Source organism: Eschrichtius robustus, chromosome 2 (assembly GCF_028021215.1).
Source record: "Eschrichtius robustus isolate mEscRob2 chromosome 2, mEscRob2.pri, whole genome shotgun sequence".
Lineage (NCBI taxonomy): Eukaryota > Metazoa > Chordata > Mammalia > Artiodactyla > Eschrichtiidae > Eschrichtius > Eschrichtius robustus.
In genome coordinates, this window is record NC_090825.1 from 35,654,528 (window position 1) to 35,672,856 (window position 18,329).

General features: G+C 44.0%; 1 long non-coding RNA gene and 2 pseudogenes across 1 annotated transcript; 2 read left to right on the forward strand and 1 right to left on the reverse strand.

The window, feature by feature from the left end:
• The first annotated feature begins 2,954 nt into the window (after positions 1–2,954).
• On the forward strand, positions 2,955–5,551 carry LOC137756228 (alpha/beta hydrolase domain-containing protein 17C pseudogene; annotated as a pseudogene).
• Positions 5,552–12,463: 6,912 nt separating this feature from the next.
• Positions 12,464–17,732, forward strand: LOC137756250 (uncharacterized). The gene is made up of 3 exons (XR_011072221.1): positions 12,464–12,513; positions 15,618–15,858; positions 17,453–17,732. It is a non-coding gene; the product is annotated as an uncharacterized lncRNA (long non-coding RNA).
• On the reverse strand, positions 16,803–17,210 carry LOC137756239 (histone H3.3C-like; annotated as a pseudogene).
• Positions 17,733–18,329: the final 597 nt, after the last annotated feature.

Sequence of the window (18,329 nt, forward strand, 5' to 3'; positions counted from 1 at the left end):
TGGAAGCTGCTTGGTAAGTCACCCTGCTCTGTTCAAAAGGGGGAAAACTCGTGATTCCATGGTTTTTGAACCGCTGTTGAAAAACGGGCAGAGTTAAGTTGCCTTAGGGAATCTAAAGGCAAAGATGGGTTCTACTTGGTCCAAAACGGGAAATACAATCTTGTGCCTTTTGGGAAAATGGGTGAACTATTGGATGATTAAATTTAAACATAAAACTCTCTCTCTCCCTTCCTGCACCCTTTTCGGCCTCCTTCCCTCCCTAATGTGCATCTGTATCACACATCAACCAGACCTCCTCAAAGACGGGAATGCCTGCTCCACAGCAAAGATTTTTTTTTTCTTTTTCTGACGCTAGCAATGCAACTTCTTAAAGATTATCATTCTTACACAACTCTATAGGGGGTCATAGTGACATACCACTTGCTTAGTATGTGTTTACCTGGACAATGTATTTTTGATGAACTTTATGTAAAATGTCAGCATGTCATTTTGTTGTAGGATCCTTTGTCTCGAAAATGTTTATGACTGTGCCTTCTACTAACAGGAGAAACAGTTCTCAGAGCTTCTCAACGTCTGTCTCCTGCGTTATAATCCCCAGTTTGACTTGAATCAAAAATTCTCTTTTGCTTCTTATCTTGATTCTTAATTGAATTTCCGTCAACATTTGCTTGGCATAGTTGGCAGGATATCAGAGACACCCACCAGTGGAAACCTGGAGTCTACCCCGAACCGGTGCTTGGTACCGGCCCCGACCCTTTGAGCCCCACAGGCTTCTAGGTATTCCTCAGGTGCTTTGGTGAGTTCTCCTGATGTCTGGACAAAATTGCTTTAAATGACATCCTAAATTTTACTCAAGCTATTTTTCTTGGGACTTGGAGTCCCAGGGAGGTACTGACGTTTCCTAGGCAAGGACCTAGGGGGAATTTTAGAGTGAACTGGCTTGGCTGGCTTTTTAAGTTTTTGGCTAAGTTGGAAAGATTGTGTATATGTGATGTATATGTGTATATGGTGTATATGTTGTATATATGTTTGCTAGTGAAATGAGAGACTTAGCCTGCAGCTCAAAAGAAAAGAGACCCTTGCTCCTTCCGGCCACAAGGCATTCTCAGGCAACTGAGAACCTAGCGGAAGTGTCTGAGGGTCAAGCCTCATGACTAGCGGTGGTCCCACAGGGGATCCCACTACAACCATTAAATAAATTCTGCTCATGGGGATGCACAATAATTATGGCTGATCACCCAGTGCTCCAAGCACTCACAGCAGTTTTAGACTGTCAGAGGGAGAAACTGAGACACATAGAAGAGTGGAACCAACCCCAGGGTAACTCCTTGGGGAGCTAGACTCAGAAGCAGCACACATGGGATTCATCACACTGCCCTGAGAAATTTGTTCAGATCATATCTAAATTAGACTACCAAATTAGTAATGGGAAAACATGCTTCAAAGGCTCTACAGTTCCCTGATGGACAGCCAGCCACTGGAACGCCAGCTGGCTTCATGTACAATTGGAACGAAGCCAACATTTGCAAGTATTATCTTAACTCTTAAATGGCCAGGATAGAGCTCTTTTGACATTCCAAAACTGTTTTTTTCATAAGCAGAGAAAGCGAGCTTGATAAAACATGTTTCCAAAATTCTGACTCAGAGAATAAAAGTATTCCTAGGGGAAAGCTTGGATTTATAATACTTATCATGCCCTTGAAATTTAAACACAGTGCTCATCGCCTGAGACTACAGCTTTGGCTAAATTAGAACTTAAAACTGAGAGAATAAAAGGGAAAAGAAACCTTTTTAAACTCAAGCAGGAAAACTATGAGAGCTCTGTGTCTTTCTGGATATTCATATGTCTGTGTATATGTTATAAATATAATATGTGTCTACCTTCGGATGGTGTTATCAAAATTAATTTGTTAAAAGAGCTCTGTTGACTTAAAAATAAGCACTTACAAATCAAATATTTCTAAATATAACATAAACTAGCCCAAAATTTTTAAAGAATCACATGATCTAGGATTAATTTTTAATGAATAAAAATAAGATTAAGTTGATGGTTTAATTGATATAGACATGTCCTTAGAGTCATCAACATTAAGTATAGTACTTTTATTGTACTATACAATATACTATTCTAAACCTAGGTTTACTGAAAATCAGTAAGCTCATGTTATCTCTGTTATAAAATTGGTCAACAATAAAATTAACTTGGTATGATATTTTCATAAGTAATGAAATAGAGAGAAATAAGATAAAAGTTTTTGGGTGCGCTCTTTAGAAATAATGTTTTATATTTGCCTAAAAAGAGTTTCTCCAGGTATTTGGTAACTTGAAGCTTTAGAGTTCTGCGAAATTAAGTTAAATGATGGAAATTCATTGAATGTCTAGATCTTTTTTTTTTTGGCCTCGCTGCCCGGCTTGTGGGATCTTGGTTCCCCCACCAGGGATCCAACCCGGGTCCATGGCAGTGAAAGCCGGAGTCTTAACCACTGGACCGCCAGGGAATTCCCTCTAGATCATTTTTTAATAAGATAAAATACTGAACATTAATTGCTAAAGGAATTTATGTTTACCTACTTTTGACCTCTTATTACCGAGACACAGAATATGTTCCAGACTATTAATAAATATATTTCCTGTTTTATTGGAAGATTGTGTTATGAAGTGGAGTGTTTGTAGAAATTAATTTAAATCTAAAAAAAGGAACCCTGGGTAACCCAAAAGTGGCGGCGGGCGGCGGGCCTGAGGGGGGTTAGGGGCGGCGCGCTGGAGCCGGCGTGTCAGCCGCAGCCGTGGCCCGCGGCTTTGTGTGCTGCGCGCGAGCCCCGGCCGCCTGCGCCTCGCCTGGCCACCCGGGTCGCAGCTGACCCGCCCCGGCTCGAAGCGCCACGCCGGCCAGGCCAGCCCCGCCTCGCCCTTCCTGCGCCTCCCCTTCCGCTTCTCCTCCTCCTCCTGCCGCAGGGCCGACGGGCTGCAGCCGCCTTGCTTGGCCGCTCGAGGCCGCCCCGATGCCCGCACCAGGCGTCAGGAGGAACGGCTTCTCGCCGGGAGAGCTGTGCTGGCTCTTCTGCTGCCCGCCCTGCCCGAGCCGCATCGCTGCCAAGCTGGCCTTCCTGCGGCCCGAGCCCACCTACACGGTGCTGGCGCCCGAGCAGCGCGGCCCCTAGCCGGCGCAGCAGCCTAGCCAACGCAGCAGCAGCCCGAGGAGGGCACGGGCCCCGGCGCTTGCAGGCAGCTAGCGCGCCGACTGGCCGTACTCGCGGCGCAAGCTGGACGCCGTCGAGGTCTTCTCGCGCACGGCCCGGGACAACCGGGTCGGCTGCATGTTCGTGCGCTGCGCGCCCTCCAGTGGCTACACGCAGCTCTTCTCCCACGGCAATGCAGTGGACCTGGGCCAGACGTGTAGTTCCTATTGATGCATCGGCCTCCGCTCGCGCATCAACTGCAACATCTTCTACCGACTACTCCGGCTACGGCGCGTCAGCTCGGGCAAGCCCTCTGAGAAGAACCTCTACGCTGATATCGACGCCGCGGGGCAGGCGCTGCGCACCCGGTATGGCGTAAGTCCTGAGAACATCATCCTGTATGGTCAGAGCATTGGGACCGTTCCCACTGTACACCTGGCCTCCAGGTATGAGTGTGCAGCCGTTAATTCTCCGTTCGCCTCTGATGCCTGGATTGCGTGTGGCTTTATCCGATACCAGGAAAACATAGTGCTTTGATGCTTTCCCCGGGATTGACAAGATATCTAAAGTCACCTCTCCCGTGTTGGTCATTCACGGTACAAAGGACGAAGTCATCGATTTCTCCCATGGCCTGGCCATGTATGAACGCTGTTCCGGGGCCGTGGAGCCCCTCTGGGTCAAAGGGGCCGGGCATAATGACATAGAGCTTTATGCACAATACCTAGAAAGACTAAAACAGTTCATATCTCACGAACTTCCTAATTCCTGAAGATGACTTGATTTTATCTCATATACAAGAGTCCTCTGTTTTGCACATCCTTTAACTGGATAGCTGTCATGGCGTGATAATCACGGGGAAATGCTCAGCTTTTCGGGCGTCCTAATCAATCAAAGAGCTGAGGACATCTTGGTCTTTTGTATCTAGAGGTTCTACCACTTCACACATGTTAAACTGAACAGTTGTGATTTCCAGTTTCATTGCTTTGCAGAATGGGAATGAGAGCTGAGTGGGGGGACCGTTCTCTCCTGCTGTAAAAAGGATGCTCACACCCTTTTCTCCACCTAACCCATCACAGTAGGATTCATTTATGCAGGACTCAAACTCTCTCCATCCACGTTCTCAGTATTTGACTTGCAGCTCTCTTTCAGCCACTGGATTCAGGGGGTCCAATCCATTGGTGAAACTGTGATAGTGTAACTGAAAACCACTGTGATGAAAATTCCTTCGTTAATTTTTGTTAACATGCCGATCTTTCCCCCAAACAAATCAGTTAAAGGGTAATTTACTGGAACTGTTGTGAACAGCTTCATCAACTGGAACCATGTAAATATAATATTTATAATTATTATAAATTATATTCTTAAGAATATTCTGGAATATTCTTAAAAGGAAACTGGTTTGTTTTTTTTTAATAAATTTATTTTCTTTTTGGCTGCGTTGGGTCTTCGTTGCTGCACACGGGCTTTCTCTAGTTGTGGCGAGCAGGGGTACTCTTTGTTGCAGTGCGTGGGCTTCTCATTGTGGTGGCTTCTCTTGTTGCGGAGCACAGGCTCTAGGCGTGCAGGCTTCAGTAGTTGTGGCACACGGGCTCAGTAGTTGTGGCTCGTGAGCTCTAAAGCACAAGCTCAGTAGTTGTGGCACATGGGCTTAGTTAAAGCGCAAGTTCAGTAGTTGTGGCACACGGGCTTAGTTGCTCCGCAGCATGTGGGATCTTCCCAGACGAGGGCTCGAACCCGTGTCCCCTGCATTGGCAGGCAGATTCTTAACCACTGTGCCGCCAGGGAAGCCCTGGGGTTTTTTTAAGAGTAAATTTATTACTAGTCCACAGAGTTTTAATATTTCGTTCGTCTGGTTGGTCTAACAAAGAACCTAGCTGACTGTCCTTCTGTAAAGTCCTCCTTGTAGGCTTTTTTAAAGTACTCTACATATTTGCAATTACATTGTGCATAGATTCTTTTTTTTTTTTAATTTATGGCTGTGTTGGGTCTTCGTTTCTGTGCGAGGGCTTTCTTCTAGTTGTGGCAAGCAGGGGCCACTCTTCATCGCGGAGCGCGGGCCTCTCACTATCGCGGCCTCTCTTCTTGCAGAGCACAGGTTCCAGATGCACAGGCTCAGTAATTGTGGCTCACGGGCCCAGTTGCTCCGTGGCATGTGGGATCTTCCCAGACCAGGGCTCGAACCCGTGTCCCCTGCATTGGCAGGCAGATTCTCAACCACTGTGCCACCAGGGAAGCCCTGTGCATAGATTCTTAATGGGTAGTTTTCTTTTGTCAGTCTACAACAACAAACTGCAAATTCCTTGTTTGTAATGTAAATGATTGCCTACATTTTGTTAATATGTTTTTATTCCTATGTTTTCTATTAAAAATTTAATAACACTTCCAAGACAAAAAATTACAAGTTTATGCTTTGAAAAATTTATGTAATTAAAATTTCACTAAACTAATCTTTCTAGTTTAGGAGTTATTTGGGTTTTCACACTGGAGTTGCTCCAGTAAGCATCAGAAGTGTAAGATGCTTAAAATTGCTACACTACTTGATTGGTTGGGGGTTTGGGTTTGAGGGTTCTTTGGTTTTATTTAAAAAAAATTATTCCAAATTTAAAAGCCTTAAATGTACTGTAAGCCTCAGATCGTTGTACAGGTGAATTGCGGTTGGTTGCCAGTTTGTGTACTGTTGCTTGGATGCAGCACAGCGGTTGGTCATGGAATAAAGGATGCATGGATCAGAAAAAAATTTTTTTAATAAAAGAAATTTTTAAAAATTTAACAAGGAACCCTGAAAAAAGAGTTTTATGCATGGTCAGGACGGACTAAGAATAGACTGAATTTAATCAAGTGAATGAATTTTGATAGTAAAGCTGTACAAAACTAGAACTTGTTTTTTCACTCTGTTAAGAGAAATAAGTTTTCTTGAAATATTGATCTCTTTTGATAAATAGCTTGTAAAGTTTCTTTACTAACTCTTAAGCAATCTGTTGTAACTTTCTGTACTTGCCTTTGAAATCTTTTATTGTCACTTTGGTTAAATGACTATTGTTTCACAGCGACTATGATCCTACTTAGCCAAACGTTTTAAACCTTTTGATATCTTTGACAAACTTCCTCAAATCAAATTCTAAATGTTCTTTTGACCTCTAGTTAACTTTGGAATGTTTCAGAGGGTCCCTGAACACCTCAGAGAGAGATATTAAACTAATTAGCCTTATTTGGTTATGTTAAATTACATGGGAAATATTGTCAAATAAGTAATGATAAAACTTCTTAGAAGGTTCTAATGTTCTAGAAATTATATGAACTCCCTAAAATTTGAAATGTTGTGGTATGTTCTCAGTCATATTTCTAGTTATTATTTTAAAGTGTTGTATGTCACAGAAATAGCCAAATTTCCTTGACAACTGCATTGTAATCAGGTCTTTAACCATGTTTTTTAAGTCTTTTGTCACTTATAGAGTTGTCTTACTCTGATGCTTTTACAAAAATGTTTGTAGAGGACTTGCTTTTATGCTCTAAAACTAAATTTGATTCCGTAGCAAAAGGACTTCCACCTTGTATGGGGGCTATTTCACTCTTATGTAAGACTACTGAAGAAATAGCAATGGGGGTGTTCTTTATTTATGTTCCACACTCAGTTGAGTCCTTCTAAACTCTCACCACACTCAGCACTTCTGTAAACCGACTAATTTCTTATGAAGTATTGTTGCTTTCTGTAATAACCCTAAGCCTGCAACTTTGCTTCCAGAACTACAGGAAGAAGACAATCACGACTGCATTTTATTAACAGATTATCTTCTTGTTCCCAGGAATGACTGACAAGAAGCTCCTATTGATAAGGCTAATCTAATTTGATTTACAGATGGGTCCTACTTAAAGGATAAGCAGGGGCATTATAGAGTTGGATATGCAATAACATTCACAGTGAATATAAGTGAAAGCTCTTATTTACCAGAAAAAGTCAGCACAACAAGCTGAATTAATTGCCCTAACCTTAGCTTTTCAACTTGCTAAAGACCAGCTAGCAAATATTTATACTGACAGTTGCAATGCCTTCTGGAGTGGCACACAACTTTGGAATGCTATGGGAACAATGAGGTTTTTAACCTCTTAAGGACAACCTAAAAAACGAAAAACAGATTGCAATTATTAACTGCTATACAACTGCCAAAAAAACAGCAATTATTAAGACACCAGGACATTCCAAATCCGACACTATGGAAGCTAAAGGAAATCAGCTTGCTGATGCTGCAGCGGAACAGGCAGCTTTAAATACTCACGCCATAAAGCCTTGAAATTTTCTGTCCACTGCTCTCTGTTAACCCTGCTAATCCAGTAAAAGATGTCATCTATAAGCTCAAGAAATTGCTACTAAAGAAGACAAACAGATACGGTAACAAAAAGGTGGAATTTTGACCCCACCACACAAATATGGTTTGGACCTAATTTTTTAAAAAAGCTGTAAGCGTCTGTTGGAGCACGATTGTCTATCAGCCTTTGCCAAGCATTCTACTAGCATAACTCCTAAAAAGGAAAGAAAGAACTGGGCTATTAAGACTGAGGGACGTGATGGATCCAGAGCAAGTAAGCAAAGACCCTGTTATTGGGGGCACAAATATTTGATCACCTAATGCTATCTAAAGATTAATGATCAAAAGGGGAAAATGAAAAAGGAAATTATATTTTAAGACAGGTAAAGAAAAGTTAAGCATAAAATTCTCTCTTCTGTCTTCATTTGAGCCTCCTCCCTCCCTAATACATCTGCATCACATATTAACCAGACCTCCTCAAAGATGGGAATGCCTGCTCCACAGCAAAGATCAATTTGTTCCTTTCTTCCGATGCTAGCAATGTGACTTCTTAAAGATTAGCATTCTTTCCAACTCTGTAGGTGGTCATTGTGACTTACTGCTCGATGTGTTTGTGTTTACCTAGACTGTGTATATTTGGTAAACTTTATGTAAAACATCAGTATGTCATTTTGATGAAGGATCCTTGGTTTCAAAAATATAAATGACTGTGTCTTTGCTAACAGTAGGACCAGTTATCAGAGCTTCAGACAGCCTGTCTCCCACATTATGATCCTCAGTTTGACTCAAATAAAATTGCCTTTTTTCTTCTTAACTTGATTGTTAACGGAATTTTCATCAACAATTGTAATTACTATAGCCACTTCGGGGAACTTTTACATGAGACCACTTTCAGGGTTCCCAGAAAAACAGAGAATCCCAGAAACTCTGGAGGCAATAGAATTCATTCTTTCATTTGTGTGCAGAAGCTACTAAAAGACAAAATGATTCCATAAATAGCTTCACTAAAAGAATCTTTATAATGGAAAAAAAAAAACATTAGTAGAAAGCTTTGGCCATCTAAACGGGTAACGTTAACTTAATCCATCTCCCAGCATCACAGTTTTGAATCAGCTAATCTTTTGAGTTTTGTATTATTGCACCTGACACATAGATAAAAATTTAAAATAAAATCTACAATATCTACAAATCTACAATCTGTGTATGTCTATTTGTGTAAATCTGTTACTGTGTACCTAAAGGTTTATGTATATGTAAGTATGTATGTTATGTATGTGTGATATGTTTAAAGATCTCTAATTGGCAAAAGAAAAATAAGTAATTATATAAATTACGTCATAAACTCTCAGAATTATAGAAACTAACCCAAAAGGTTTTTCAAGTTCGTATGTCCTGGAATAATCTTTGGTAAATACAGGCTACTTTAAGTTTTTAGGTTTCAATAAAATGCCCATGTCTTCAGAATTGTAAAGATTACTATAAAGCAAACATAAAACTTTATCTACATGAGCTTACTGGTCAAATAAGCTCATGCTATCTCAATCTACCGAAATTTGTCAGCAAGAAAAGTAACCTAAGATGACAGTTAAATGTCTAATATCAAATCCAAACATATACATAATACACAGCAATGTAAGGAGCTATAAGTAACATAAATGTTTATACAAAGTTAAATGATGGATGTTCTTGAATATCTAAATCATTTCCAAATAAGCTAATATACTGAAAATTAATTACTAAATTAATTACTTAAAGGTGTACATAAAACAATACACAATTTTAAAACTTCAGTACCTTCAATGAAGAATGGTAAATGAATGTACAATCCACCATGCTTCAAAATAACCAGAGCCAACCAAACCATTTAGGCCGCCTAAGCAATATTAAACCTACGTTATCTCATGAACATAAGCAACACTTGAATTTATGTTATTTCTTGAAAATGCCTCTGATAGGAATAAAAGAATGTCATCCTTCGGAAATGGAACAAGGTAATCACTAATAATAAACCGTGCAGTCTGGACACCCCCAAAGTAATTACCAAAATTTCAAAGGTTAAAAAAAGGTCCTTATTTTCACCGTAATCACATCTAGGCAAACGCGTTCTGTGAGAGAAAACCCTCGGGCTCAGAACAACCGCGGAAAGTGCCAACGGGAACAGGGGCTCCGTGCCACCCCAAGGGATACGACTATGAGATAGGCGTGGGAGGGCGGGGCTGCGGCGGTGCCAGGACCCAGTTAGCTCCTGGCCGAATTTAGGGGTTCTGCAGCGGAGAGCTTCGCCACGCCCCGCACTCAGATGGAACTGGAGGGTGAGAAACCGGCGGTTTCGGTGCAGCTTACCGCTTTTGCCAAGGAAACACCCGGGGCTGCTCAAGTAGCTGTGCTGTCGCCGAGAAAGAGTCAACCCGCCTGCGGCCCAGAAACACGACCGGGTTTGGCGCGCTCCTTCGGAAACACTTCCGGATGGGCGGAGAAACCGCCCTCCCGGTGCACCAATCAGAGACTCGACCCAGAAAACAGCGTCCGCGGACGCTTAAAAGTACCGGGAAGGAGCGAGCGCCCGCATAAAGCGACTACCGCTGCTGCCAGCCGGCGAGCAATCTCCGGCTCCGCAAAACAGGCGGTACTGCCACGGGCAAACGACCAGCTGGGCGAAATAGCGGATATATCAGTATTTTTTTTCCCTGCGCTCGCTGTCCAACAAGCAAGTTGCAAGTGCTAAGCGACCAGAACTGCAACGAGAAACTCAAGGGGAAAGAGAAGCAAACATTGACAACGAACTCGGAAGTTAGGTCTTACTGCATTTTTATTCCATGTAAGAGGGCAGGTTTTGTAACCCAGAATCTTTTCACGGGGCAAGTGCCCAAAACTCCGGCTGCAATCTCAGGGTTCCTAGGCGCCGAAGATGGACCTGCAGCAGCCGCAGCTCAAGGTGCGCAGGGTGCGACCAAACCACTCCAAGCAGCCCGAGGGGAGCCGCTCGTGGCTCCACCAAGCGGGGACCGGAGGAGGGCGGCTCTCAGAAGGGGGCCCGCTGTCAGGAGTCTCGATGTCCTGCTGTCTGTCGCCGCCGGGTCTGGCCGGCCTGGCCAAGGGAAGCTGCTGGAGCACGGGGCCGTCGAGTTCCTCGGCCCGGTCCCTCTCTCCTGCGGGGGTCAGCTGGGCTGGGCTTGGTTCCAAGGTGCTCGGGGCTCTGGGACCGAGTCTTGTCTTGGCTCCCGTCTGAGCCTAATTCAGCTCCAGCAGAGAAGAGTGCTGCATACAAAGTAGCTGCATGTGATGGAGAGATGCCAGAATTTCCCATTTGGACTCAGAACTGAGAGACAGTGCTCACGGAGGCAGGGGTCCTGGAATTCTGTTCTTCTCTATTCGTAGCTGGGCATGGGAACCCCAGTGCTTCCTCCTCCCACTCAGACCATGCCTTCCAAACCCTGGTGCTACGGCCACCAGCCTGTCCAGAGATGAGGACCCCATGCTATAATGATAACTTCTGGGATGTATTTTCAAAATAATGCATCCATTCTATTTCTAAGGACTGCATAATTTTGGATTGTGCGGATGCATCATGTTTCTCAGTCCTTTACTGAAAAACACGTGTGTTTTTAAATATAATTTCTTGCTTATACAAGAAACGAAATTTCCAGTCAAAAGAGTATTGATGTTGAAATGTTTAATGCACGTTGCCATATTACGATTCTAAAGATCCTATCAAATTCATTCCTACCAGCGGTGTTTGGGAGTGACTAGTTCACCAACACTGGTTATAATGAAAAGTTTCACATATTAGCATATATTAGACTAAATTATATCTCATTGTTTTAATTTGCATTTTTAAAAAATTTAGTGAGCCCAGTCTTATCTCTCTTGTTTGAAAGAGCTTTTTCTATTTATGGAATTTAACCTTTTGTAAAAAATTAAAATTATTCCCCCACTTCTTGGTCTTTTAACTTTTATTAGGGTTTTTTTTTTTTTAAGGGGAGAGAGAGCAAAGACTAACATTTGTGTTCATCTTTTTCTTTTTACGCTCTGAATTTACATTCAGTTTTCTTTGGACAACTGGGAACAGAAGCCCAGGGCAAGGGCAACAAGTGGTAAAATGCTAAAAGAATAAGAAAACCATATCATTAACTTTGAACTCCTGAGGTAGGAGATGTGCAAAGTACTTCACATCCTCAATGGGAAACTATGGCTCAGAGAGTTGCCTCATCTATCTTTACAAAGTTGCAAGAAAGTAAGATGTGAGGAAATAGAATAAAATATCCTTAAATGACTACAGTGTCGCCTGCCAAACACACAGTTGCCAAATTCCCCCTCCATTCACATTTTTTTTCCTTGACCCATAATGTTTTCAGAGTAAAAATGTTACAAAAGGGACTTCCCTGGTGGCGCAGTGGTTAAGAATCTGCCTGCCAATGCAGGGGACACGGGTTCGATCCCTGGTCTGGGAAGGTCCCACATACCGCGGAGCAACTAAGCCCATGTGCCACAACTACTGAAGCCCATGGGCCTAGAGCCCGTGCTCCGCAACAAGAGAAGCCACCACAATGAGAAGCCCGAGCACCGCAACAAAGAGTAGCCCCCACTTGCTGCAACTAGAGAAAGCCCACGCGCAGCAATGAAGACCCAAAGCAGCCAAAAATAAAATAAATAAATTTTTTAAAATGTTACAGAATACTTAGAGGTTTTCCTTTTTTTTTCCCCCCAAGTGGCCATTAGAAACATGATATTGAGCAACAGAGTAATCCTAATCTTTTGTTAAAGACACCTTTTTCCCAAATGGTGCGTACATTTACATTTATTACTTGTTTACAATAATGCATTAAACTGACAAATCTACCACTCAAAAAAAATTATGAATTGACACAGTCTAATTTTCAACAGTTACCACATCAGAGACACATGATATTCGGTTCCTATTGTTCAATTTCTTTCATCACAGCCTGTGGATGAAAAATGTTGCCTACCCTATCAGCAAACAAAGGATGCTGCGGCCGTCAAGCCCTCAGGCACTACAGCCACCCCAGACGGTGAGTCCTGAGGGAACTCAAGATGGGAAAGAACAGGATACTGGTCTTAGATAGCTAAGGTGCATATCAAAGAAATGTTTTCAGTGAGCCCAGACTCTTGCATCTTCCATACATAGAAAAGTGCTAAATTCACTAACTTAAAAAATCTGTTTTTTAAAAGTTAACAGTAATCTTGTGATGTTCCGACTACCTGGTTTTCGTTGCAAAACTCATATATCCTCTCATATAGGCTGTCTCCTTACTTATATCCTCTCATATAGGCTCTCTCCTTACTTCTCTGGAGCAGTCCCTCAAAGCTATTTGAGAGGCTGCTTCTCCAGCTTGAAGTCCTCAGAAAGTCCACTGAATAAAACACAATTCTCAACTTTTATGTTGTGCATTTTTTTCAGTCTACAAGCTCCATTTACATGCTGTTTTTTTTCTTACCTTCTCCCTGTTCTATACTATTTCCTCTCAACCCTTCTCATTCATATTCTCAAACCTTCCTATACTCTGATCTTAAATTTAAAATTTTTTTCCTGGAATTTTCCTTTCTTTGTGCTAGCTTGTTCTTGTTCCTAGGATTCCAAAGTTTAGCAGCCTTCTGGTTTCTCTTTGTCTGCTGTTTCTATTCCACAAGCCTATTCTGTTGAGCCCTCCCATCCCGTGTGAGTAAAACCAGAGGCATTGTCCAATGAATGGTCTCAGCGGAAATCCCAGGGGTCCTAGGAGCTCAGACGGCGGAGGCAGAGGCTCCGCTTCCAGCAGCACTGGGACGGGTGATGGTGGCTCCTTGGGGGCAGGAGCTGAGCTATGAGACTTGGGAGGGTCCACACAACGAGAGATCTCAGGCTCCAGGGCTCAGCCCCCGGAGCCGGGAGACCCCGCCAGGAGAGGTTCTGAGATCCGTCATCAACGGGTCTCCGCGGCGTCCGCCTCTCCTGGAGTCGCCTCTTATGGATCCTTACGGGTCGCGGGGGTCGGCCCCAGGCCGTCTCTGCGCGCCGCCACTGGATGCGCTGCGATCTGGGTCTGTGTCGCCGACAGTTGCAATGCACAAGCCCAGAGACCGGAAAACAATTCTCACTGGAGGTCCCAAGAGAGCTGGCTCACCGTGGGATAGGATCAGAAGCCGAAACCCCAGTCCTCCTGGTTCCCACATCCCAGACCATCCTTTAGGCGTTCCCCTCCACGGCCATTCCCCTGGCCAGGGACCTGCGCTTCAGTCTCTACTCCAGCACTACTAGTATGGAGCTCTGTGTCAGCTGGTCTGAGAGCTACGTGCTGGAATAGAACTTCCCGGTTGTGAGCAGCGGGCCTGGGGTTGCGCAAAAGAGTCGCCAGCGCCGAAGACGCCCCCAGCCTAAAGATCGACAGATCCTGGACCCCGCCCGAGCCACCTCTCTTGGGATCACCTGGATTTAAACTGCAAACTGCTTTCCAGTCTCTGCGAGCCTCTGCGATAGGGTTCTGAAACCAGACCATCTCCAGGCGGGGCGCAGAGCCGCCAGCCCAGGACGGGATGCCCGCGACCCACCAGGAGCCAGAGGAGCCCCCGGGAGAGGTGGTCGCCGATGACGAGGAGCTCCGCAGCCACGGCCAGGCAGCCTCCCTCAGCAGGTGACGCTGCTTCCTAGGATGAACGAGTGGAGCCCTAGCACCCTGACGGCGGGGACCCCTCGGAGCATCGCCCTGCTCCTGCCCCGGGAGCCACCACCGCACGTCCCAGTGCTGGTGGCAGCGGATCCGACGAGCTGAGACCTGTAAGAATACGGGCTGCCTCCATCTTCGGCGCCTAGGAGCGTGAGATTTCCGCTGAAACCCTTCCCTGGGTGATCCTCCGCTACGGATATTGCAGCAACATCCCTCCGTTTGCTCACACGATGGGCGACGTTGTGTCTTCAAAAAATGTGTACCCATTTTTTCCGCTCTTTTAATAAAATTGTCCATAAATGCGAAATTCTTCTTTCTCAGGTCTATTCCTACTTTGACTGTTGGCGATGGAAGAGGTGCAGGGGTGGAGGTGGCTGGTGGTCTCGCTTTCCTGGGCGTGAGGAGGGTGGTGGAGTCCCCTGTGCACACGGAGGTGGCCAGGTGGCTGCTTGTCAAACTTGCAGACGTGCACTGGTCGTCTAGGAGATCCGGCAGACAGGATCTCTGAGAACGTCGCTGGGTCTGGGATCTACCCCAGCTAAGTCTTCCTGTACCTCCTAGGGTCCTAGCCCTCCTCAGGGGCCTTTCTGAAATCTTCCAGGTGCTCTGGCATCTCTACCTCATTCCTCTGGCTTCTTAATGATTTGCATCAAATTAGTAGTCTGCAAATGAAAAGGGGTAGGGGACAGATCTCTGATCCTGACTTTTACAAGGGTCATGCTAACATGGACTTCCAGAAGCTCTTTCCTCCTCTTGGTGTGTGGGCAGGTGCCCTTCCTAGCCCTAGGCTTGGTGTGTGTATGAGGTGGGTGTCCAGAGTGGCCAGTGGCAAAGGAGTTCCAATTGTTGGTCTCAAAGTCAGCCTTCAAATCTGGGACCAAGACGAATGTGGCTCTGGATTCTGGTTCAGCTAGAAACCTTCCTCTTGGATAATTTTCCTTCTGGGTCTAGCTAAGGAGCTGCTCTTCCATCTTCAGTTTCAATTCCTCTCCATTCCCTGCGCCCCTCATCTACCACCACTCCTGGCCCCTCCCCGTATTCAGACTCCTGATGCCCCAATCACTGGGCTAGTTTAGTGACCAGCAAAGATCAGAGGAGCTCCTGGCTTTGTCCTGGGATCCTACATTAATTAAAGTAACACATACAAAAGAAACAAAACGTCATTATTTAAATATTTTATTTCTTTCTTGATGGAAATACATGTACAAAGGGAAAACTGTAAAAGTTCAAGATGAAATATTGTGAGGAATTTTTCTCCTTTTTCCTTTTTTCTCATTGAAAAATCATGATCATAACAAAACAAACATCCTCAAAATACCCTGAACGCAGAAAGTAAACTTCAAAAATATATATTTCATTCAGGGCACCTAGATTCATTTTTAAGAGGTTAATTAAAGACAGAAGATTGTAATAAGTTAGTAAGGATGAAGATGAGTGTGCTGTCACTGTTTTATTTATTTTATGCTTTTTAGGAAACAAACAGAACCCTGGAATTGTTTACACATGTGATTTATTAGAGGAAGAAGATAACTGAAATTTGATGGAAAAGGAAGACGCAGACATCAGGCTGAACATTCCTTGGGAAAAGACTGAGAACCACACTGTAAACTGGCGCCTCAAGAGAGACACTGTCAGAAATCAAAAAAGAAAAACGTTGAATCAGAACACGCACCATAGCTGCTCTCTTCGGAACCGTGCAGCTCATGGCATGAGGTAGAATACTGGGTCGTACCAAATATGTGGGGAATGTATGCGTACAGTAATCTGTAATCCTCCTGCACTGTTGTCTGTCAAGGCTGCATTTGGTCCCGGTGAATTTAAGGTTCTTGTCTTGTCAAAAGATTTCGGAGATGAAGCAGGGAGGTTAAGAAAGTAACGTGAGATTTTATTTAAGCAAGAATACACTCTCAGAAGGAGAGCGGGCAGATGAGGAGCGGCTGCCCTGGGTTTCTTTGGCAAGCTGGTTATGAGGGGCTTACAAATGAAGGGGCGGAGTATTCACTGGGGAAGGAGGAGTTTGGGGGTCATATTCCCTGATTTTCATCCCAGCTCCGTCTTCCCGAGGGGAGGAGGGCTTTTTGTCTTTATTTAGCTTAGATCAGAAGTGTCATGGCGTCGGTGCATGATGGGTACTTTTTTTTTAATATAGTTTAATGTATTTTAATAGCAAACTTACAGGAACAGCACACAAGACAGACAACAATAAAAACATGTACTTGCGTGTAGGACAACTCAGAAAAAGTACAGTGAATGGATGGAATCTATTGTATGATAAAAATGCTACAAACACCATTTAGTTTCAGTCAGTAAGAAATTTACTTGTTTTAAAAAAATCCAAATGCTGGCATTGTCTAGAAAATTTTAACAGGTTTATTTATAATTGTTATAAAGTTGAACTGCTGGAACTTGTTCACTGAAACATTTTGACTTGCGTTAATGCTTTATGACCCCGCATTTATGTTAAAAATTCACACACAAATGAAAATGGAAAAACTGCCAATATTTTATTTCTGTCCCCTATTTTTCCACTTGCAATCATATACTTAGGTACCTGTTGACCCCGTGGGGGAAAAAATATCTAACGTTCAGAACTACCAATAACAGGAAGAAGAGAATTTTTTTTTAAAGAATGAGATGTTTCCCATCTTAGTGGATTCTTAAGCACGTTCTCCACATACGCGGCGCGCTAGCTGGATGTCTTTTTGGCATGATTGTTACACGTTTGGCATTGATAGCACACAGGTTGGTGTCTTCAAAAAGGCCAACCAGATAGGCCTCACTTGCCTCCTGCAAAGCACCAATAGCTGCACTCCGGAAGCGCAGATCTGTCTTGAAGTCCTGAGCAATTTCCCGCACCAGATGCTGGAAGGGAAGTTTGCGAATCAGAAGTTCAGTGGACTTCTAATAACGTCTAATTTCAGGGCGTGCCCCGGTACCAGGCCTGTAACGATGAGGTTTCTATATCCCTCCAATAGAGGGCGCACTCTTGCCAGTGGCTTTGGCAGCCAGTTGCTTCCTTGGTGCTTTTCCACCAATTTGCGGGCAGTCTGCTTTGTAAGAGCCATGGTATAGAGACCTCCTTACTTACCCCCCTTCGCCTTCAGCTGGAGCTCGGGGAGCTAGAGAAGGCGCTAGCGTTGGAGAGCGAACGGCATCGCAGCGGTGGCTGCGAACATAATTGAAAAGATGATGGGTACTTCTTATCTGCAAGGATAATTTTATTGTAATGAGAGCATTAACGAGCAACAGGTTACATTCAGGTGCAGGACATTCCCACCTTTCCTCACCTTTCTTTGTCTCCTTCCAGGACACATATCACCCCAAACTTGTGGTTTCCTGTCAGTCTGGAGGTTCCTGCTTTTCTTTGTCTTCCCATGGACCCCTGCTGTTTACAAGATGCGTAATTTCCTGCCACCTGGCCCCTGCCCCCATTCCTCTGCTCATATCTAGCTACCTGCCGGCTGTAACACAGTCATCCCAAAGAATGATCTGGTAGTACTCTCTTAAATTGGGCTTATACATTTTCTGTGCCACAATTCTGCTCATGGGTACCTATTCTAGAGAAAGTGTCTCACTGATCCATAAGAGATGATTCCATACAGTAATGGTAACTCAGTAGCAATCTGAGGGTCCCCTGGGGTACAGTGGAGGGGTAAAGTGTGGCAGAAGCTCATCAGAGGGGAATAGGCATGAGTTGGAAGCAGCAGATGAAATTTGCATATAGAGATCTTGTAAATTACCAAACGAATGGAAAGTAATGAAAAAAATCAGAATAGAACACATTTCCGTTTACATGAATTGAATATGTGGGCATGCAAAACAGTATTATATAGTACAACACTGAAAAATACCAAATACATATTAAAAATACAATAGTTATTAATAGGAAAAATTACACCTAAGGGGAGCAGAGAAATGAGAATCAGTAATGATAGAAGGTCCATAATTACATAAAACAGGATAGGGGCCTTACCAACAAACACGATTAAAAACATGGTGTTCACTCAATTCAGTGTGCCCTGTAGCTTTGAAAATCAGGGCAAACTTGAGGTGTCCCTTTGATTTGGCTGAGCTAGTGTAGACCAAAATAGAAGTATTAGAATTCTAAGTAGGCATGGGACTCTCCTTTTCCCGCCCCTACCTAATCACTCCGTTCCTCATTTCCCCACCTGATGTGGGAGGAG